The 24,552-nt window shown below is 44.0% G+C and overlaps 1 pseudogene; it reads right to left on the bottom strand.

The window, feature by feature from the left end:
• Positions 1-9,159: 9,159 nt before the first annotated feature.
• LOC148524525 (uncharacterized) lies at positions 9,160-9,516 on the bottom strand (annotated as a pseudogene).
• Positions 9,517-24,552: the final 15,036 nt, after the last annotated feature.

Raw genomic sequence — 24,552 nt, 5'->3', positions numbered from 1 at the left:
GGCGGGCGGGCTGCAGAGGAGCTGGATGGAGGCGGAGCCATCAGTGAAGATTGACAGGCTCTGCTCCGCAAAGGCTTGTGGGAGGACCTGCTACGGCTGCGCAGCGGCTCTCCCATCAGCTGTTTATTTTTTTACTAAGATGTTGTGCTGCCCGATCGGAGCTCTCCGATCACGGCAGTGGGGGTGAGACCGGCCAATGTAGGGACCGGCCCGGCGGGAACTGGCCCGGTTTCCCGGCGGCCAAATCCGCCCCTGCTTCAGCCACACCTCAGTACACAGCCCATGTGCCAGTTTCCAGTATTATACTCTGCTACTACCCTGCGTCTGGATACTTCAGCTACACCTCAGTACACAGCCCATGTGCTAGTCTCCAGTATTTCACACCAGTACTTATTCTGGACACTTCAGCTCCAACTCAGTACAAAATCTGTGTACCAGTCTCCAGTACTCCCTGCATCTGTATTCTCTCAAGCATACTCCAGTCTTCTTGCTAGTACTGGATACCTGACCAAGGGGCCGCAACCTGCTTACTGGGTGCAGCTGAAGCCCAAATCCCAATTGGAGGGGTCACTGGCAAATACCTCCCTGTAAGTTAGACTCCACACCTTTGGTCAGGTCTCACCAACATCCGGATCTACATGATGAGGAAGACTTACATACAACTCCCTTGATTACTGCTCTCTCCACATCTTAGTACCCGACTTCCTGCCCTTTTGGCAGAAGACCCCCTAAGTCCGATCCTTACAATCAGACATTATTCAGTCTCCAGCCCCAGGGTGCTGCTCTAAGGGTCCACATAAACATGGCCTGTTCCTATATGTACTTCTGGATTCAATAATCAAGTAAATAGAATACAATGATAGTCAATCTCCTTTTCAGAAATAGCTGTAAACCTATACAGCGAAATGCATTAGTGTTGTATACTATTAACCACCAAGTGATCTACAGTTTCATTCAAAGCCTGAACCAACTAGCCAGATACTGAAAGTGTTGCCATCACTTTGGATTTATACCCCATCTTCATATCCTTTTTGGACTGGACCAGATTTGCACACTGCAAACATCTCAGGGCTCCAAACTCTGCACTTGGAATTCATATGCTAATAGGATCATCCCTCTCCTGGTGATAAGTTTTGGTAAATATGAATAAAGTACTTGCGTTCTGTTCGCACCCTCTGGGGTATGGAAATCAGTTAATCAGAAAAAAGTTCCAAAAAAGGAAGTGTTTCTTCTCACTGTAATACTTCTAATCCAAGGATTTTCCAGATGATAAAGAACTTTCTATCCAAAAGTAACTTCTCCTCCTTAAGGGTATATAGAAAAAAACATATATACATAGATCATATATAGTGAAATATTGTTAATTGTTATCACATAAAAAATAAATCTAAAAATAAATCTAAAACCACCACACAAATACATATAACAGCGTACCAGATAGAGGTGGGTGTAGATCTCTCACACCCACAATCGCATATAAGAAGATTCACCCCAGATACCTTCTGGGTATAGGTGCCTGTATCACTCCAAATATGTCCACCCTTCACCTGGATAGCTACTTTCCTTTCTTCACCACTGCATTTTGGCTTTACTATGGCCTTTGTCACTATATACAATCTATGTATATATGTTTTTTTCTATATACCCTTATGGAGGAGAAGTTATTTTAGGATACAAAGTTCTTTATTATCTGGAAAATCCTTGAATTAGAAGTATTAAAGTAAGAAGAAACACTTCCTTTTTTGGAACTTTTTTCTGATTAACTGATTTCCATACCCCAGAGGGTGCGCACAGAGGCCCTGATTCAGAGCCGGCCGCTCTGACAGAGCACTCGCTCTGAATCAGGGCCGTCCTTCTTAATTTTTAGAGCGGCCTCCTGGCTGCTCATATACATGTGGGTGACCACCCACAGCTGTAGCGAGCGGCCAGGAAGATGGTCGCGATGGTCAAGACCATCGCGACCATCGGGCTTGCGATGAGACCCTTGTGGTAGGGTCTCGTTGCCGCAAGCCCTGGAGTGCTTTTGGCTCTATCAGAACCGAAAGCACTCCCACTGACATCACTTGTGATGTCAGTGGGGCCGGCCCCAGACGGTAAGCGTTCCCATGGGAACGCCTCCATCTGGGCAGCCACGCCCCCAGCATGCCCACCAAAGGGGGTTTGCTGTCACTCACCATCGACAGCACGCCCCCTTTGGTACGAGACCCGGAGCGACGGCTTGCCCGTTGCTATCCGGGTCTCGTGCATGTGCATGATGGAGCCGGCTCCATCGTGCACATGCGCACTGGGCGAACATCAACCCGTTTGCGAGCGCTCAGTGCTCGCGAGCGGGTCTGAATCAGGCCCAGAACTCAAGTACTCTATTCATATATGACAGTTGGAGGTGTGGTGACCACCTCAGGGTACTGGAAGTCGCACTTTTGATTTGAAGCGCTTGTATCTCTTTTTATCTTATTACTAAGCTTTGGTAAATATTTACCAATTGGACAGTCATATTTCTGAAAAGGAGATTGACTTTCATTGTATTCTATTTACTTGATCATTGAATCTGGAAGTACGTATAGGAACAGGACATGTTTATGTGGACAATCACTAGGGTAAGGAACCTTGCTCATATATGATATTTTATATTGTATGCTAATTTCTTTTATTAAAGTGAATTTATATATTTTTAACCACCTGTATACAATTGTCTACTCAATTTAGCGCTACTATATTGTTTATATGTTTACCTTCTAAGGGTCTGACTAAACCTATTTGCTAGTGGCTGCTTGGAAAAAAAGACCATTTCAGCACTTGTACATAACCTTATTGGTAATTTTAATTTGCTGCTCTAAGGGGCCTATTTATCAATTATCATTTGCAGTATATCCCCTAAAAAAATCACCCATTTTTGAGGGTTCCACAAATAATAATATTTCTCCTAATGGAGGAACCACTGCAGGTATTGGACATATCTGCTGCAATACCCCGTTTTCATTCACAAAAGCAGCCTCCATAGAAACCTACAGGGGTCTGCTTTCTTGCCAAATTTAACAAGCTCCAGATTGAGATACATTCCAGAGCTTGGGCTAGATAGCTAATACCATCTGAAGGTGGCATTAGTCATTGTAGCCTATAGGGTACAGATTGCAAAAAAAGTACCAGGAGAGGGATCTGAAGGATCCCTCACTGGTACTCACTACTCATGCCAGGAGACCACACATGTGCAATTGTGCGGAGGCCTGCGGCAATTGAAAGCCCCTCTCCTTGCAAGTGAACTATGGCCCTGATTCAGAGCCGGACGCTCTGACCAGAGCGCTCGCTCTGAATCAGGGCCCACCTCCATAATTATGGAGCGTCCTCCTGGACGCTCGTATAGCTGTGGGTCACCACCCACAGCCTATACGAGCGTGCAGGTTGATGGTCGCGATGGTCTTGACCATCGCGACCATCGCCACTGCGAGCCGGAGCCTGTGGTTGAGTTTCTCAACTGCAAGGCCCGGAGTGATTTTGGCTCTATCAGAGCCAAAATCACTCCCACTGACATCACTAGTGATGTCAGTGGGCCGGCTTCTGACTGTAGGCGTTCCCTTGGGAACGCCCCCGTCTGGGAGGCACGCTCCCTCCGTCGTGCGCATGCTCAGTGCACACCATCGACCCACTTGCGAGCGGACAGCCGCTCGCGAGTGGGTCTGAATCAGGCCCTATATTACTTCCCAGTGGAAAATAATTTCTTATTGGCACAAATCAGGGTTGTAATTGGGGTGGTACGACATGCCACAGCAGGGCAGGGGCGCAGCTCGGTGGCACTTGTCAATTTTCTGTATGTCAGGAGCTGTCAGGTGAAGTGCATGAACATGGTATAAGAGGATTGGTGTCCAAATCCGTTTTCTTGGAGGGTTCTTAAAGTGTAGGTGGGCACATATAGAAACCATTGTAATTCCTACACTGTTTACCTAATTTGGATGTAATTACCCTCAAATTAAATCTGAAAGTCTGCAGTTAAAGCACATCTTGTTTGTTTCATTTCAAAGCCATTGTGGTGGTGAATAGAGGCCAAAATATGAAAATTCTGTCAATGTCCCAATATTTATGCACCTGACTGTATGTATGTCTACAGTACATATGTGTGTGTCATGTTGGAAGAGGCATCATACTGTAGCATGTGCTTTCTCTGGGTGCCAGGGCTCGTTGGAACTTTGCATACAGGGGTGAAGATAAGGGAGGCCCTGTCTTTTACATGTATACTGGGCCCCACAATATCTGATTGCAGCCCTGATTCTCGACCCAGTTGTTTAACAACACTCCTCGTGTACTTTTGCCAGTGAGTTTAGCTGCCAAGGTTTGGGTACATGGATCTCCCCACCACAGATATTTGCTGCATATATACTACAAGCAACGCTCTTTCTAAACCTTCAGTCGGTGATCTACACTGCTGGATTCAGGGCTGTGCACGGCTGGTCTGATGGACAAATCCTGCTGCAGGTGCATTTTCACAAGCACTCTCCTACATCTAGAGCTGGTGAACTATACTACATAATTATTGTGTATCAACACTGGAGCCATTGGACTCACACTGTATTTGGCAGTGACAACTGGATAACAGTGACACAAAGGGATTGTACGGGACAAATCAATTTTGTCATGGCCCTTCCCCATGAGATTATGCTGCCTTTTTCGGGTCACGTCCTATGCCCCTCTTTGAAAAAATTAGGGGCGTAGGCGCCAATGCTCTTCCTGGCCCAGGGCACCAAAAAGTCTTGTTACGGCCCTGCCGCGAATAATGGCACATTGAGGATATTGCAAGTGTATGTTATTTTAAGGTATTCATTTTAACACATTGACTGTATATTTTATACATTGCTTATTACATTGTATAGTGTGACACAGCGCTTCTGTTTTAATTTTTACACTTTAGTTTTATTGGGGGTCTCTGGCAAACCCTCTTAGAAGCAGTTTTCTTTCACCCAGACTAGAATAGTGCTATTAATAATTTAATCCTGAATAGATTTTTTTGGTTTCTTTTTAGTTAAGTATAATTTTTTATTGTACATGTGTGATATAATGTTACATTTTGTAACTATACTAGTTATTTTCTGATTCTGGTCACTGCAAACTGCACTCATTTTTTTTTCCTTTTCTCACAGCACTTTGGAATATTTGCAGCAGGCTATATTTCAGCCACATGATGGTACTATTTCCTAGCAAATGTCTGTTTACACACATATAGGTCAATGTGTTGAAAGTTTTGTATCTTGTTCCTGACCTGTGAATCATGAGCCTTAGAAAACTGCTGTTTTCTCAAAGAGGTGACTTTTATGCAATGACATCAGAGAGCTGGAAACAGCCAGTTGGGATGCTCTCATCAGTGGACAGCTTCATTGTATCGTTATGTTGCTGAATAACAGCTGTCTTGTCATATTTGATTCCAGGTAAAGTTCTAGGTTTGGAAGACTTATGCCTACATATTTTTGTTTTTGTTTTTTATATTCAATGATTGTCCAATGCAAATTTCCTTACAATGGGCCTGATTCACTACCAATCGCAACGGCGAATGCAATAGCGATTACACATGCAGTTCAACTGCGATAGTATGCTAATCCATTGCGATCACTATGCTGTCGCTGCACAGCATAAGGACGCCCACTTTACCTTACACACATCCGTAATGTTTAGTAAAACTGTAAAACCATCAGTACAATCACAGCCTCACGCACACTTGTACAAGCTTTGACCTTACACAGAAATTGCTAACTTCATCACACGCTATGAGGCCTCAGGCTGTGTAGGGCATCACAGTGGCTAATTTATGCACGCCCCTCCAACGGCGTTCAAACGCTCTGCCATGCCTGTGTTTCCCCAACCACCCCCCCCATCACCACACCCAAATGGCACTTCCTGTCAATCACTCTGCGATGGATCTGCGCAGTCCCGATCGTAGAGACTGGCTTGCACACTGCGATGCATATGTATGCGCAGAACGCAACAATCACCTGATTGTGCGCATATTAGCAACTGCTGAATCAAGCCCAATGTTTAAATGAAAGCCGTGTCAGTATCTGTTCTTATTCTTTACATTTAGGAAGTTAAACGCTACTAAGTATGACCATTTAAAATTCAGAAGAATTGTATTTGGACCGATTCTGAGACGGAAGCAGCAGTGTCGTAATCAGGGAGGTGCGTGTGGGGCACCTTGCCCTGGATGCCCCGGCAGAGTGGGGCTCCTCCAGTGACCCCTCTGCAATGTCCAGTTCTGGGATCAAGTGTTGATCCCAGCATTGGAAGTTCTGCAGTGTGGTGAGATGAATCCTCGGCAGGACACATCTCACCGGACTGTTCCCAGTGCCGGGTGATATTTGGCACTGGCTACGAGCTGGGTGCAGCTCGCGGACCGGCGGCCATTTGAATTTGGTGCTGGTTGTGAGCAATTTCCAGCTTGCAGACAGGCAGCCAATAGAAATCGGCCACGGCAAGCCGCATCATGGCTAGCTCCGCCCATGGCATCTGACGTCAGATGCCACTGGGCAGAAAAGTCAGTTCAGTGGCGGCGGGTGGAGGATGTACACATTGCAGGAAAAGCTCCGGCAGCCCTGGAAGAGGCCAGAAGACACCAGCTCAAGACAGAAGAGCTCTATCGGTGATGTCGCTGGCCAGGAGGGGCCAGCAGGAGAAGACTGCGGCTGAGGATAGGTAGGCTACCATTAATTCCTAGCTAGACCACCAGGTTGTCAGGCACTAGGCTAGTGGGGTAATTAGGGGGAGGAGCACCATTTATTTCCTTGCCCCGGGTGCCAAACCCCCAAGTTACACTCCCGGAAAGCCGTGTCGATGCCGCACGCAGTTGGCCGATGTTTTAAGTCTGCACACGTGTCCCGATTGTTAGTGTTCAGAGACGCAGTACAGAATCGACACAGACTTTTTAAATTTTAGTAGGAATTCCTGGGAGGTAAGAGGGGGGGTGGCTAAATCAATGTGGGTGTGTCGCAGGCACGTTGCTGAAAGCAGCTGCATCCAACGACTCACAGAGGGTGGTGCAAATTTTGGTGGTGCAGTCGATGGTGCGTTTAAAGATGCACAGAGACAGAACTGCACTTTCACAAGATGTTGCAAGTGGGTGTCTCAGTTTTGTGAACTCGGCCATGGCATTAGCATAAGACACGACTGCGGCAAAAGACGCAGCCTTGTCTGTCTCTGTCTCAGAATTAGCCCCATTATTTGTAGTATCCAATAGACATACTCGTTGACTTTTTACCTGGCCCACCCAGGAACTGCCAGAGAGGGAGGCCCATATGCTAGGTGCAAGAAACTTCGCACAACAGGCTGACATATGGAGATTTACCTACAGAATAGCGTTGAATAGCCTTTTTCAGAGTAACAGCTAACTTGCAAAGCTTTCATGGTACCCTGCCTTTGCTCTTCTGCAGTGGGTTACAGGAAGAAAACTACAGTACATTGCCCGGGATGCCTTATGGCAATTAGTGGCTTGATGCAGGTGTAGACGAAAATGCGAAAAAGCCTTAGATTGAGGATGGATGGAGTGGGAGTCCCCTAAGCCTGTGAAAAGTAGAAAGATGTGGAAAGTAAGAAAAAGAGAAAGGAGAATCGTAGACTGACCACACCAAATATTCAAGACACGGCATGGCATCTAAAAATATACCTAACCAATAGATAGCTATAGGATAGGGGTTATGCATTCTGACAACTTCTGATGCTCAAGGTGATCCCCTTAACTGGATTAGTTTGGCAAAGTGGTAACTATGAATGAGGGAGTATTTAAATATTGTGCCTCAGCCACAGATGCAGGGTAACTGACCTTATTAGAGAGGTTTTTCACTTTTAAAATCAATTTTACTAAATTACTCAACTAACCAAAGTACTTTGTTGCGGGGCACATCACTTGAGACCCTCACCATTCCCTATGTTTATCTACTAACTTTCTTTTTCTCTGCTGCTATGGAGCAGTACTCCATTTAGAATTCCACTAGGATTTAAAAGGACCCAAAGCCTAAACAATAGGTAACTCCTCATTCTTCCGCCCAAACAAGGTATAAGCTTATGTATAACATTCTTTTCTCGGCAACTGGGCATTACAAACTTAATCACACACTAACAAGGTATTCTAAAGCTGGGTACACACTGACAGATACATTGGCCGATCAATTGATCGGCCAATCTATCTGCTGCCATCGGGCAGTGTGTACCCGCAATATGTCGGTGTATGTCGGCGTTCACCGATATATCGCATTGGCTGTGCTGCACAGCCGATGGACAGATATGTCTGCAGATATATCTGTCCATCGGCAGGTGTGTACGAGTGGTCTGCAGTCCGCCCGTACACACACAGGGGCAGCCGCGGGGAGGGGAGCGGGACACGCCCCCACCCACCGGGACACACCCCTGACATGCCCCCTGGTCGCCGGGACCTGCAAGCAGACACAGATGATGGTTGTTCAGTGTGTACAAACAACCATCATCTGCAGATATATCTGTATAGTGTGTATCCACCTTTAGACACGCACCACAGGGACAAACTACCAAGCTCAAAACCCCCCATTGATTAGCAACATAATTTAACACACAGTTAAAGCTGATATCACCAAGAACATCTCATGCACCTAAATACTCCCCATTGATTACTGAAATGCAACAATGTCCAAATGTGGCAATGATTTCAGAACCAATGATCAATGGTCACTCATCGGTCTTCATGGGAAGTTTTTAAATAAGATGAATCCTTTGGAATAATCCTCATACTGTTGAGATTAATGCAGGTATGTGATATGCGAGTTCAGTGTGCTACCTCTGGCCTTGTAGTCCATCCTGTAACCAGAATGCATCAAAAACAATAAAACATAGCAACACATATCAAAAGTATTCCAGTCCACATGCTTTTAGGAAAGTCTCTTTGTCATCATATCAGTGATGTTATTTTCACTCGCTACCAAGGTAACACTGCCAGACTTCCACCAACTCTTGGATGAAGTGATGTCTGATAGCTATGTGCTTAGACTGTCCATGGTGCTTTGTGCTGTAGAACAAGTCTTTTGCACCTCGTTTGTCACATTGTAATTGTTTGATACTGTTTTAAAAGCCCCAATTCACATAAAGTCTCCATTAGGTACTGTATAAGGTTTTCTTGGCTGCCTCTGTAAGTGCCATATATTCTGTCTCAGTAGGTTACTTCCTGTTTACACTGCTGATGGCTGCACCTGCCAGTACTAACAGATATCCCATGTAGCAACTATTGTCATCCTCATCTGCTCCCCAGTCAGCATCACAGAAGAGCTTCAATTCAGCATTTCCATGCTTTGAAAACTCTAATTTTAAGGAATTTGAGCCCTTGAGATACTTCAGGATTCTTTTATCTGCAGTCCAGTGTTGTTTTTCAGGATTAATGGCAAACTGACTAATTTGGCTTACGGCATATGTAATGTCAAGTCGAGTTCCAATATTTGCATAGGCTAAGCTCCCAAAAGCACTCTGATAAGGAATCCTTTTCATATCCTCTATTTCTTCATTGCTTGTTGGTGACATGGCTTTTGTTAATATTGTGCCTTTGTCAATGGGAGTATTTACTGGCTTTCCATCTTATATTGCACACTTATTAAATACTGCATCAATATATCCTTGTTGATCAACTGTGGCAGTTCCTTTAGTCAAGTTTTGCAAAATTCTTAAGTCTTACAGGTGATGTGCAGGTCCCAAGTCTTTCAACTTGAACTTCTTCTCTAACAGATGCTTGACACTGGCTATGTGCTTTTCTTGACATGCTAGCTACAAGTCATCCACATACACAAGAATGATGAACAGTCTCTATGTTTTGTGGGACAGACAGTGATCAGTCTCTGAACATATAAAGTCCATTTGCAAAAGAACTGTGGATAACTTAAGGTATCAACAGCGGCCGCTCTGTTTCAGACAGTGCAATGCGTTCTTTAATAAACAGACTTTTTCTTCTTGGAACATGTAATCATTATAATGTTCAGGTGGTTCCATATAAATCTTTTCATCTAAATCTCCATTCAGGAAAGCTGAATCAGAATATAACTGGTACAGCAATCATGGCAGAAATGGCTATGAATAATTGCAGTGTACTATACCTTGCCACAAGACTTCACTATAGTCAATCCTGGATTTCGCTGTACATATATCTTTTAGCAACAAGACAGGCTTTGTAACGGGCAACAGTTACGTTTACATTTAACGTCTTACAGAAGACCCACTTGTTCTTGACTGTCTTGCAGTGACTCGGCCTGTTTACAATAGACCACATATTATTGTCATGCAATGATACCATGTCTTTGTCTATTGCTGCCTTTCACTGATTGATTTTGTTTCTTAAATATTTAGTGGTTTACAGAAAGCAATATTTGCAAACCCCTCATGATATCTCTTGTGGGCCTTTTCTTTAAGAACTCCTCTTCCGCACTTGGGTATCCACACTGGCAGACTCTAATTCAAGCATGCTTCCATCTGTAGGCATATCCAAATAAACAAACTTGTGCTGAGATTCTAGTTTCAGCCTCAAGTTAGGTGGTACTGTTTCACAGAACAGTAAATCTCTGGACTTTTATAAGTTTTTATTTGTAATTTCCCATAGTCTGTATCCCTTACTTTCTTGGCAGTATCCAAGCAAGATACACTCCACGATTTGGGATCAGCTTGCATCTCTTTTCTTTTGGAATGTGCACATAAGATTTACATCCAAAGACTCTCTGAGATGCTTGACATTTGGCTTTCTTCCAGACCATACCTTCAGCCTTGTTTTGCATTTTACAGCAATTGTGGGTGCAACATTCTTTAAGTATACTGCCGTAGAAACTGCTTCTGCTCGAAAACACATTTCCAGGACTGCATCTCTCTGCATAGTCCGCGCTCTCACCACAATTGTGCAGTTTGCATGCTCACTGACACCATTTTGTTCTGGCATGTATGCAATGGTTAACTGGTACTTAATGCCAAAGCCATAATGTCAAAGAAGGTTACATTCTTGTTTTCATATTCCACGCCATTGTCAGATTTCAAGATCTTTAGCTTCTGACCTGTATGAGTCTCCTCCAGATGTTTGTAGTCTGCTATTTTATTTGCCAATTCACTCTCTGCTTTGATGAAGTAAAAGAATGTCAATCTTGTGAAGTCATGGATTGTCAGAAAATATCAGCATCCAATTTTTGATTTTACTTCCATGGGGCCATACATGTGTTTATGCACCAATGCTAATTTTGTCTCAGCTCTTGTTGTTGACTTTAGTGACAGTGACAGTGGGTCTGTTTACCCATTATGTAGCTATCCACACCGATGTCTCATTATCACTAACAGCTATTCCCATCACCATTCCATCAAGAAGCTTTTGAATGTTTTCATACCCCAGGTGGCCTAGCCACAGTTCCATAGACTGATTTGTCTCAGAGGCCATCATTACACAACACTCTTCTATGTCCAGGACATATAGTTCCTGGCACCGGGCTGCTGTTGCTATCACAGTCCTTCTTTTATTTTGCACAACACACATGCTCTCTGCAAACTTGACCTTTAAGCCTTTATTTTCTAGGACGCTTATTGCATTGATGTTTGTCACCAAATCTGGTGCAAATAGCACATCCTGGATGTCTGTGACTATGGTTTCACCTTTTATTTACAGGTGCACCATGATTGTCCCAACGTTTGTGGCTGTAAGGACTTTGGTGTAAATTACTAAAGGTCTATTTTGGGTATAAATAAAAAACTGACTGACAACACCTATCTCTGTCATGATTGTGTCTAATATCTAAATTTACTAACCGGCGGTTTTCATTGTTAATTGAAAACCAATGGCAAAGTCAGTAATTTTTTTCTATTCTAAATGCTGTCAATTTTGATCCTTTGGCAGAGGGACCCAATATTATTTTTGGGGTCCCAACTTTCCAAAGCTTTTCAGCCTTCAGCTGTCCAGTTTGGGGCTGGTTGAAATTATGGCAGGGGGACCCCACGCCATGTATCTCCCCCTACTATTGCATTATCCCCCTGGATGGTTCAGCCTGTTTCTGCTGTTTGTAAATTAGGGGGAACCCCATGCTGTTTTCCCATATTTTACAGTGCCAGCCCAGGCTGAGTGGTCTCGTGCTGGTTACTGATTAGGGTGGAACCCAAGCAATTTTTTAAATTTATTTTTAATACTTTATTTACTTTTGATCTTAACAGAGCATGGACAGATCATAGTGATCTGTGCAGTGCTTCTCCCAAACTCATCTGCCACAGGCAGATCTACTGTTTGGGCAGTTTTCCATCATTTGCAGTCGGGTTTTGGTCAGGTTTAAAACCAAATATTAGTAAATCTATGGTTTCTATAGTCATCTATGTGAAAGTATAATTTGTTGGTCCAATGTTCTAAAGTCGGGTTCTTAGTCAGTTTTCCATCAGTTTTGCCTTTAGTAAATGGCTGTTTTTTTTGGTTTGCAAAACTATTAGAGAATCGCCAAAAAATCTAAAACAAATCGTTAGTTAATATACCCCTTTGTCTCCAATCCCTCTGACTGTTATAGGATCATACGTGCTCAGTGATATAAACCATTCTTGACTGCAACTGAAATGCCATGCGGCTCCTGAGTTCATGTACCAGCAATTCTTCCTGGGACTGTCTGTCACATTTAAAACTGACTTTCTTTTGTCATGCTTCTTTTGCTGCACACCACTTGCATCTCTCAGTCAGCATTCAGAGGCTTTATGTCCCACCTTGAGACATACAAAACACTGTACTTAGGATTTTTAAACTTATGGGTCTATTTACTAAGCAGTGTTAGGAAACAGAGTGAAAAGTGATAAGAAAGTGATAAGGTGCCAGCCAATCAGCTCCCAACTGTAATTTTTTAAACACAGCCTGTGAGATGACAGTTGGGAGCTGATTGGCTGGCACCTTATCACTTTTATATCACTTTTCACTTTGTCTCCTAACACTGCTTAGTAAATAGACCCCTTAGTGTCCTGTGTGAGTAATGCAGAAATCTCAGCATTGGTCTCAACCGGTATCCATTCTTGGAATTTCAGCAGTTCCGACCTCACGATCTGCATTGATAGCTTAGTGATACTGGATTCTACAGCCACCACTAAGAAGTCAAATTCACACATTATATTCTGCAGCATTGTCATTGCAACTTTCTCATCCTCCACCTGGAGTCCTACAGATGTCAATTGCTGAGATATGGATAACATATTGTCAATGAACTCTTTCATGTCTCTACATGCACTCAGTTTAGTAATGTACAGTGGGTCTGATTTTGATGTGGATGGTATTACACAGTCACAGGGAAGCAGCTGTACAATACCATACAACTAAAATGCAAATGCAGCAGGAGGTGTCTGTAGAAAACAGACGCTTCCTGCATGCATCTGTGATCTGAGTGCAGCATCCAAAGACTGCCCCGGGTCTGTTTGCTTAAATTGAAGCTTACTCAGACTGGCTATCACAACTGGTCAGCCAGGTTCAAGAAGTCTGCATTTGAAAACTCAGACCCTGTGCTCACTATGCCTAGAAAACTGGGAAATGCCCACATTTTGTAGAGCAGTCCTGGTCACCACCCCAAACACTGCAGCATGTCAGTCATGCTGCGGCTAAGGGGGGACTGCAAGCAATCACACAGGACCTGTTATGCTCATGTGCATGTCCCAAAACATTGGATTTGTACATATCTAAATTAGGCCCAGTGTATGCCTAAGGTTAATTCTCATCAGGAGACCCTTATCTTCATAAGCTGCTGTCCACATGTCATGTGTTGGCACTTTTCTGTGAATTATGGAATACACGTGCTGCTCCACAGCTAGGCTTATTGTGCCCATGATTCTTTCCACTTCATCAGGAGTTGGATTGTCACCTGCATCACTTGTGATTTTTCACAGCTTTTCCCACTTCAGCTGCATCTCCATAGTGAACTTCCACATGGCGTAGTTCTCTGAACCTCTTAGTTTGGTGAAGGTCATATTTGCAGCTGGACTTTGCATCTTTCTGTATATGCTGATTCAATACACACACTTTCTGTTTACTTCACACTTGGGGTGCCTTGGCCCGTAACCTGCTGATATAGCCTATTAGAGTGGTGGTTATAATAGATGACAGGAAGAATGTGGTAACAGAGCAGTATCAGCGGAAGCAGCATAATGGAATTGCATGGGTTAACAGTTGTATTTATGTGTCTCACCTCAGGAGCTAAGTGCTGTGCATCCACTCAGTATTGTGACACTATACACAGTAAAGATGGCGTCAGCTGCACATGAGCAGTAGCTTGGCGGTGATGTCATCAGGTCAGAGATCGGGCCTCCCATTGACTCCTGGTCCCCAGAGCACACTGCTCTCTAGCAATACTGACTATAGGCCAATGACAAGTCTTCTAGAATGGTTCTTGATTAGTGACCTTAATATTGTTAAATCAAATAATTAGGGATCATTGTTTGTTGGAGGGGCAGGGGAATTGTTACTGTAAATCCCAATCATCTGCTTAATCTAATGGGAAACATGCAAGCTGCCCACATGCTGGCTATTTTTATAGCTAGGGAACTAACTTCCAGTAAGTCAGAATATTTTTCATATTTGCACCTTTTCGTGTGTATAAAAAAAGAACTGTTTACAAATTTTCAATCTACTTGATGTTGCCAGAAGAACATTTTTCATGAACATTATTTTTGGCACTATAAACCAAACTAGAGAACAAAATAGAAGGCAGAAATAAACAGCTGTGAAATGGACCTTTTATATTTGTTATTTTTCTTTAGTAATATGCATAGTGTAGAAAACTATTTTATTTGATGTTTAGTTTTTCATTAAGGAACATTTCAATGGGTCCAATTCAAATCCTCATTTTCATGAATGTCATTCCATTATTCATCTTTTTCATGTTATTGCAATGTTTATTTGTTCTCGTATGAGATGGATCGAATTCCATTGCAATTCTGCTCAATCGCATCCAGTCTGGGTAGACAGGTAGGAACCAGCTCATACGTGGTAATCTTAAAGAGGTATAGGCTGATGGAGGGGGATGCAGTCAGGAAGCCGACATTCGAAATGCCGACTGCCGGCTTCCCGACTGTCTAATCCTGGCACGGGTCTAATGACAGACGTCGAAACCCAACGCCTTTCACTTTACCTATGCCGGGAGCCAGACGCCCGGCATACCGAACGAAGGTAAGCCGGGCACCGGGGGTGGTCCACCGCGGGGGGGAGGGTTAGGTTAGGGGCTCTCGGGGGGTGCCTTAGGGTTAGGCACCCCCGGGAGTGTTAGGGTTAGGCTAGGGTAAGAGACGTTTAGGGTTAGGCACCCCCTGGGGGAGGTTAGGGTTAGGCACCCCCCAGGGAGACAGGTTTAGACTGCAGGGAAGGGGGGGTTCGGTTTAGGCACTTACATGGGGGTTAGGGTTAGGCACTTGGGGGGGAGGTTAGGCTTAGGGTTAGGGGGGGCGGGTTAGGTTAGTAATAGTTTAAATACTTACCTGTTGGAATCTTCACTGCCGGTGACATGCGTCCGGCGGTATTTCATACCGATCTCGACTGAGGTGCCAGTTGAACTTAGGCGTCGCAACCCCAGGTGGGTTTAAATGCCACAGTTACAGTGCAGATTATGGACCTCATTCAGAGTCTCTCGCAAGCGGCCGCTCATTCGCATCCAGCGTATGCAAATTTTTCAAAGTGACACCATGAGAAGCGATGTGTATGCTGACACCCATTAGCCTATGTTGAGACGCCCACTTGCGCACGTCATCTCCAGGAAGTATATTAAAACATTGGTACATCGAGCACCATCGGTAGTGATCGCAGCACTTGTGGTTGCCTTACCCTGCCGCAAGCACTGCGAGTACTTCAGTGTAAAAAACAAGCATGTGACGTGTACTATGATGCTGTCTGTTAATTATGCATGCCTTAAGAATAGCGTTGAAACACTCAGGCCAGCCTGCGTTTGCACCTCCACTCCCCCGTTATTAGTGTCCTGCCCCTGTTACCACCCACAAACAGCCTCTCCTGTCACTCATTTTCACTGGGCTGTCTTTGCTGGGCAAGCAAGCAGGCTGCACTCACACAGAGTAGCTTCCGCATGTGCAGAATGAAGTGTGTATGCGCATTCGCAAACCATCGAGCCGCTTGCGAGCGCACAGCGCTTGCGAGAGACTCTGAATGAGGTCCTATGTTTCTTGTTGAAAGTATATTTGTTTGCATATCTTGATTTTTGGACTATGCTTGCTGTGGAAATGAAGAATGTGCGAGAGGCGTACATTTCCATTGGATCTCCACTTACAACTGTAGAGGCATAACTGGGCTGTAATGAGGTATTGTCATGTAGGCAATGTTCATGGAGAGCATGGGACAGAATTCCAGGCTAGGTAGAGTTAGGTGTAAGTGTAAATATGCTGTCTTCCACAAGTAAAGGCTCTTACAAGTGCGCACTGAAAATGAGTGACAAACCAAGCTTACAGATATGGGGCCTGATTCAGGACAGAGTGAGCAAAATCGCACAGATTCACGATGGTTGGGAATTCGCGCATGCGCATGATCATGCTGAGTACGGGTCTGTGATTCCGCACGCAGTCCAGCAGAAGACTATCAATGACCATGTTAGCAGGTGTGATAGCAGCTCCGTCCTCTGCTGAATCAGGCCCATAATGCAGGGTTCACCTCAAGAGACGTACAACTGTGTATACAGCTGAACACACATATTTATCGCACCTGATTTCTGCCAAACTCTTCACAAAGCTCATTGAGCTCACTCCCTACTATGTGAGTAGAGGCGTGAAGAGATCGGCTCAGCAGCTGGGATTGCGCATAGAAGTGGCTGAAAAAAGATTCTGGTGAGATATAGGAGTGTGTGCAATTTGCAGTGTGGTGAAATGCATTGTGTTTGTGCACAAAACCCCCCACGTGCAAAACGCATGTGAAAACCCATGAGAACATTTACTGTATCTGTTTGATATGCAGTGCACATGAGTTATATCCTTGGTTGGAATCGGTATGTTATACTGCTGGACCTAAGCCTGGCTGATGAAATACCGACGCCGGAAGGCCGGAAGATGGAAATCCAGACAGGGTAAGTATTAACCTTATCCCTACCCCTCATAGTTAGAGGTGCCTAACCCTAACCTCCCCCCTAATGCCTAAGCCTAACCTTCCCCCAGGGGTGCCTAAACCTAACTCCCCCTCCCCGCACCCTAAACCTCCCAGGGGGGGGCCTAACCCCAACCTCCCCATGGAGGTGCCTGACACTAATTCCCTCTTCCTCTAGCCTAACCCTCACGGGGGGGGGTGCCTAACCCTAAGTCCTCCCGGGAGACCCTAAACCTAACCCTCCCCCCCTCCACGGCTAAAAGCTCCCGACGCCCAGCTTACCTATGTTCGGTATGCTTGGCGTTGGGATTTCGGCGTGGGGCTAATTATAGGCATAGGTATTTGGATGCCTATCATTAGTCCCATGCCGGGCTTTCAGTGTCAGGAAGCCGGCAGTTGGCATTTCGATCACCGGCTTCCTGACTACATCTCCCTTGGATGTGTCCCAAAGTTTTGCTAATTATTTGGTGGTTGATCTCTTTATATCCCATTTCACAAATGAGTTAGCATGGTTAGAGCATGTGTTTACACCAATGTAAGTGCCATCCAAGTCTTCAGCCTTCAGCCCAGACCCATTTCACCCAGAATACAATTTTCAGGCTGAAAGTGTATGGGCCAAATGTAGCAACCTGTGTGTTCTGAAAAAATGCCTATGTTTCATTGATTAAGCTGCAGGATTTAGAACAACAATTTGTTATAGGCAGAACCAACATGTAAAATTGCCAAAACATCGTCATTTATCGCCAGCTGTCAGCTATTACATTTGGCCCCATGTCTGCTTGTGGACATTCAAAGTATGCTCAAATTAATGAACTTAACAAATACCTGAATACTAAATTCCAGTATATTAGCAACATTAAAAACAATAAAATATTTAGTTTACAATCTTAATTGAGCACACTCTAGAATGTAAGATTTAGCTTTGACCATAAATGCCCTGTTTGCATATTACCAAAGATATATCTTTAATTCTTTATACTTCCATTTTCATCTGTATTCTGATCTGTGTCCATGGCAAAGATGTAGCAATCAATCATCATCAATTCTAAAACTGTACTTTTAAAATAAGATACATCTCAAACTGGTCTGCTTAACTTTCATGCAAGCACTCACTGTACTTGCACATGAAAAATTATAGGAGATGTATTCAAGTGCAATTTACCAGAAAATCAGTTTTGAAAAAGGACCATACATCTGAGACGCATAAGAGAGGTCACCGTAGGTTCCAACCTTTTCCAGGGATCCTGCTTACTTAGAAGCTGCAAGTGCCTGGCCCTTGTTGTATCTATGGGGGTATTTCAACTCTTTTTTTGGGCGTCCAAAGTAATGGGCTTCTGTCAGAGCAATTCAATTATTGCTCTGATCGGGTGTCCATTACTTTTGACGCGGCCCAAAAGCATTGGGTTTAGCCACGCAAAGTGGCTAAACCCATCAAAAGCCCGCACCCAAACCATGGACACACAATTCTGCTCACCACCTCAGGAGGCTGCGGGCAGAAATGTTTGCAACTGCGGCTCAGGGCGCCCAAACGGCAAAACAATTGAAGAAAAATATGGTGGTATAACCTGTGCTCCCAATCCAGTCGCAAGTGTCCAGCCCAGGGTCACCTCACCTTAAATAGCCACTAATAAAATAACGAGAAGGCCACCAAGTGCTCGTATCTGTCTCTAAAGCTTCTTGAATAAAAAAGTTAAACAATGGATTATCCGTTTTAGACTTACAACAAAGGTAAAGTCCTCTCCTATATGACAGCTCACCTTAAACAGGTGGAAATGTGCCTGGAAAGGTATCTTTATAGTCTTCTATTCAAATGGAAGACAGCCCAGCAATTTCAGATTCATTGAGCTGTAACCTCCAAAAACAGAATGCAGAAAAATGCTCCTCAGAGTTAAAGTTACAAGTATAACAATTTTGTTAATACATATTCCAAGACTTTATGAGCAAAATTACTTCATACCCCTAAAGGCCTTCTGAGAAAAGGCACACATATAGATTGGAAGCGATGGTGAAAATGCCCTGGAAAATTACAGTCTCTCCATCGTATGGATGTCCCCAGGCAGCACCAGGCAGTCCTCTCCTCCACCAATGCATTTGGGACCGCAGTCCTTTTTCACCAGGTCAACACATCTCTAAGTATTTCCCTGTATCCTGGACCTCAGTGTAACCAAACTTTACTTGGAAAAATGAAAAATGTTATACAAGTTTAAACCAGTAAAGGTTCATATTTAATGTTATAAGCCTGATTAGAGTTTGCTGGGCTCTAAATGGATTTTTAGTTTACTTATCTTTTGGTCCCCTCTGCCTTCGCTTTGCCTGCACCCCATGTAGATTTCCCATGCGTCTGATAACTGCTGTCCATTGATTGCTTCGTGCTGTTACTGTAATTGCATTCTCTGAGAAAGTTTTGGCTTAGCAGTAGGGGGACTCTGTTGCATTATGCATAGTATGTACACACGGTCGGCTATATAAAAGGATTTAGGAAAAATGTTTTTGAATGTTTTAACCCCCAATTACCCACTAGCCTTTCTGTCACAGCATTTACAGGAGAAGCTATACTTTGAGCAATCATCATGAGCTTCTAAAGGAATACTTCTAATATAGGCAAACTTTATTACTTGGCTTTTATTATTGACTAGTTAGCAGCCCCCAAAAATGATGGGAAATTGTCGTGCCCAAGAAAAGTAAATTTTTAACACTCAAAGGGGTCACTTTTTGGTAATTTCTGCTCGGCTGCTCGATCGTCTTCAAGTAGAAATGTCGGCGCCGGCGGCTGTGCACGTCCGACTGGAGCAACAATTTAATTGCTCTGTTGGGCACCAGCTAGTGGCCTCTGGCATGCAGCACACTTGAATTCCCCCCATAGAGGTGAGGGGCAGTGTTAGCCTTTCACATATATATAGATGTGCTGAGCAACTGATGTCCCCCACTTCCCCAATGGGGCTCTAGCCCAAACATATTACATGACAATTAAATGGCTGTAGACATGGTTATAGCTTTAATTAGGTCACAGCTTTTATTTGTATGGAGAAACAAAATGAGGGGCTGCCAATAATGCTGCAGACACCAGTTGACCTGACTTTACTTGTTTAATGCCATGAAGCATGTACAAAAAATAGGGGGATTAACCTGTCCCTCAAACATCCCTCTAGTTTCCCAAAGTGGTTTGGGTGATCCCTTTCATATTACAATCATACACCATCAACTGACCAATTAAAATTAGTAACAACAAATGTCTGTGGTCTTCCAACTATTATATGCTGAAAGAATTGAAAATGCCTTCGTTCTGGAAACACATTTTACGTTGAATGCTTTGCTTCTATTGGATGATAGTAGATATTGTCATATGGTTATTCAATAATAACCCAGATGGTAAAACTAAACATCTACCCCTTTTAGATGGGAGAAGAGAGAGGTTAATTGATTTTCAATTACTGTATATAATTTCACTAACATTTATGCTCCTAAGTAGGGACAGTCAATGTTCCCCACCAAAAATTTAGAACACATTTACAGGCTCCAAGAGGGGACCTTAATAGTAGGTGGAGATTTGAATTGGATCATGGATCTTTAATTGGATGCCTCCAACAAATCCTCCAGGTACCCATACAAGGAGTTATGCATGGCAACATGCAGGCTGCATGAATTCCGGCTGTCTGACATAAGGAGACTTCAACAAACGCTGGACATGGGCTATAGTTTCTACCTGTGCAAGGTATACTCTCAAATTTTTTATTTTACATATTCACACTTATTGATGGATCCTTATATACTCATAGGTCAAATCACATTAACTACTGAATTGGTTGACCCCCTAAAGTTTAGACCTGATGACTGAATGCCATTCTGTTGCAAGATGTATATTGTAAAAGTCAAATTGAGACCGCTCTTGATAGCTATATTTACCTGAATGAGGCTGCAGGTCTCCACAAAACTATAGTTTGGGAGGCACAGAAGTGTGTAATCCTTCCTTAAGAAACAAAGTATGCTTGGGAGTAAATTTATCAAAGGTCGATTTTGCATTTTGAGTGATTTGAGGTGCGATTTTCATTCGATTTGTACTTGATTTTGCATTTGGGTATTTACTAAAGGCCAAATCGAATGTAAAATTGAATTTCAAATCGAATTTTAGTCAAATCGCCCTCAAATTGAACATCGGAAAAGCATTGGTACTTTTACATAGCCCAACATACAAAACACTTATTTACTATCATACGATTTGAAATCGACCTCAAAATCGGACTTCAAATCACCAAATGATTAGACCTGCTTCATGCTTTCGATTTGAGCATGAGTAGGTCAGATTGACACAGATACATGCAGACATCAGTGAGATGCCTGCATGTATCTGACTGTAAAAAGCAAATAAAGAGTTACAGTCAGGTGCATAAATATTGGGACATTGACAGAATTTTCATATTTTGGCCTCTATTCACCACCACAATGGTTTTGAAATGAAACAAACAAGATGTGCTTTAACTGCAGACTTTCAGTATTAATTTTAGGCCAATTACATCCAAATCAGGTGAACGGTGTAGGAATTACAATGGTTTCTATATGTGCCTCCCACTTTGTAAGGGGCCAAAAGTAATGGGACTATCAACTCAAAAGCTATTTCATGGACAGGTATGGGCTATTCTCTAGTTATTTCATTATCAATTAAGCAGGTAAAAGGCCTGGAGTTGATTCTAGGTGTGACAGTTGCATTTGGAATCAATTGCTGTCGACTCTCAATATGAGATCCAAAGAGCTGTCACTATCAGTGAAGCAAGCATCATTAGGCTGAAAAATCAAAACAAACCCATCAGAGAGATAGCAAAAACATTAGGTGTGGCCAAATCAACTGTTTGGAACATTCTTAAAAAGAAAGAACGCACCGGAGAGCTCAGCAACACCAAAAGACCTGGAAGATCACGGAAAACAACTGTGGTGGATGACAGAAGAGTTATTTCCCTGGTGAAGATAAACCTCTTCACAACAGTTGGCCAAATCAAGAACACTCTCCAGGAGGTAGGTGTATATGTGTCAAAGTCAACAATCAAGAGAAGACTTCACAAGAGTGATAATAGAGGGTTCAACACAAGATGTAAACCATTTGTGAGCCACAAAAACAGGAAGACCAGATTAGAGTTTGCCAAACAACATCTAAAAAAGCCATTACAGTTCTGGAACAGTATCCTATGGACAGATGAGACAAAGATCAACTTGTACCAGAGTGATGGGAAGAAAAGAGTATGGAGAAGGAAAGCAACTGCTCATTATCCAAAACATACCACCTCATCAGTGAAGCATGGTGGTGGTAGTGTCATGGCGTAGGCATGTATGGCTGCCAATGGAACTGGTTCCCTTGTATTTATTGATGATGTGACTGCTGACAAAAGCAGCAGAATGAATTCTGAAGTGTTTCGGGTAATATTATATGCTTATATTCAGTGAAATCCTTCAGAACTCATTGGACTGTGCTTCACAGTGCAGATGGACAATGACCCGAAGCATACTGCAAAAGCAACCAAAGAGTTTTTTAAGGCTAAAAATTGGAATTTTATGCAATGGCCAAGTCAATCCCCTGACCTGAATCTGATTGAGCATGCATTTCACTTGATGAAGACAAAACTGAAGGGAAAATGCCCCAAGAACAAGCAGGAACTGAAGACATTTGCAGTAGAGGCCTGGCAGAGCATCACCAGAGGTGAAACCCAGCGTCTGGTGATGTCTATGCGTTCCAGACTTCAGGCTGTAATTGCCTGCAAATGATTTGCAACAATGTATTAAAAAGTGAAAGTTAGATTTAGGATTGTTTAGTTTGTCCCATTACTTTTGGCTCCTTAAAAAGTGGGAGGCACATATAGAAACCGTTGTAATTCCTACACCGTTCACCTGATTTGGATGTAATTACCCTCAAATTAAATCTGAAAGTCTGCAGTTAAAGCATATCTTGTTTGTTTCATTTCAAAGCTATTGTGGTGGTGAATAGAGGCCAAAATATGACTGTTATGTCAATGTCCCAATATTTATGCACCTGACTGTAAATGTAAAAAAAAAATTGATGTGAGGTCCCCCCCAAAAACAGAACCAGCCCCGGACTTTGCAAACCCAGGTCTGGTTGACTAAGTACAGGAAAAAATTGCGTAGGGTCTCCCTCTACTTAGTTCAACCAGCACTGGGCTATGGGAACCAGTGCTGGTTCTTGAATTACAGGGAAAATTTGTGTAGTGTCTCCCTGTAATTGACAGAACCAGCCCTGGACCCTTTCTATCGGGGGACTGATGCCACAGCCAGGGGAGCCCTATCACCGTGCCCCCCTGCTGCAGCATCAGCCCTGACCACTAGTCAGCCCAGGCCAGGGATCCCTGGGGAGTTGGATACCACACCAATAAAGGGGTCTCTCTCTCCAGGGCACCCGTAGCCTAGGCTGATAGTCCGGGGCTATCCCCGCCACCCCTGGGTGGGGAGTGGTGGGTTGATTGTGTTAGTATAGTGTCAAAATAGAAGAATAAAAACATTGGCCCTCATTCAGACCCGGTCGCAAGCGCTGAGCGCTCGCAACCGGGTCGATGTTAAGGCCCTGCGCACGTGTAGCAGCCGCACTGTGCATGAGCAAGCCCCAGACCGAGAGAGAAATTCTCTTGCTCCGGAGCTCACTACAAAAGGGGCGGCTGTCGATGTTGATTGACAGCTCACCCCGTTTTGTAGGTGGGACGGGGGTGGTGGCTACACAAACGGAGGCGTTCCGTCGTTTTGTGGGCGGCCGCACTGACATCAGCAGTGATGTCAATGGGGAGCTACCTGCTCAATCAGAGCAGGAAGCTCCCTGGGGCTTGTGGTTGCCGAGACCCAACCTTAGGGTCTCGTCATAAGCCCCGATGGTCGCTATGGTCTTGGCCGCACTAAAACACACAAGCGTCCGCCCACATTCAGAACGAGCACTCGCTTCTTGCGAGCGCCTCTGAATGAGGGCCATTGTCTTTACAGTAGAACAGCAGGTCCCAGCAAGCCTCCCCACATGCTGGTACTTGGAGAACCACAAGTACCAGCATGCGGGGCATTAAGGGCCCACTGGGATCTGTAGTTCACCTGTAAAGAAATGTTGAAAGAAACACACACACTTTACATCTCGGCCTCTCAGCCAATGAACGGCTCCCTCCATTGAACTCAATGGTGGGAACCGCAGGATAAACTTTAGTTACCCTGCGGCTCCCACCTTTGAGTTCAATGGAGGGAGCCGTTCATTGGCTGAGAGGTGGGGCCTGACCTCTCTCAGCCAATGAACGCTCAGACACGGAGCTTCAAAGGAGGAGCCGCGTCTGAGCACTTCATTCGGGAAGGAATATTCATCCTGGTTAGGACGATTATTGCTTATACCTACTGGGCAAGGTGAGTATGTGTGAGTATGTATGTATGTATGTATTAAACTTATATTGTGTAAGGTGTGTGTGTTTCTTTCAACATTTCTTTACAGGAGAACTACAGGTCCCAGTTGGCCCTTAATGCCCCGCATGCTGGTACTTTTGGTT

Source organism: Taudactylus pleione, unplaced genomic scaffold, assembly GCF_031769625.1.
Source record: "Taudactylus pleione unplaced genomic scaffold, aTauple2 ptg000117l, whole genome shotgun sequence".
In the NCBI taxonomy this organism is placed as follows: Eukaryota; Metazoa; Chordata; class Amphibia; order Anura; family Myobatrachidae; genus Taudactylus; species Taudactylus pleione.
Note: the sequence above shows the minus strand (reverse complement) of the source record. Positions and strands in the feature narration are given on the sequence as shown.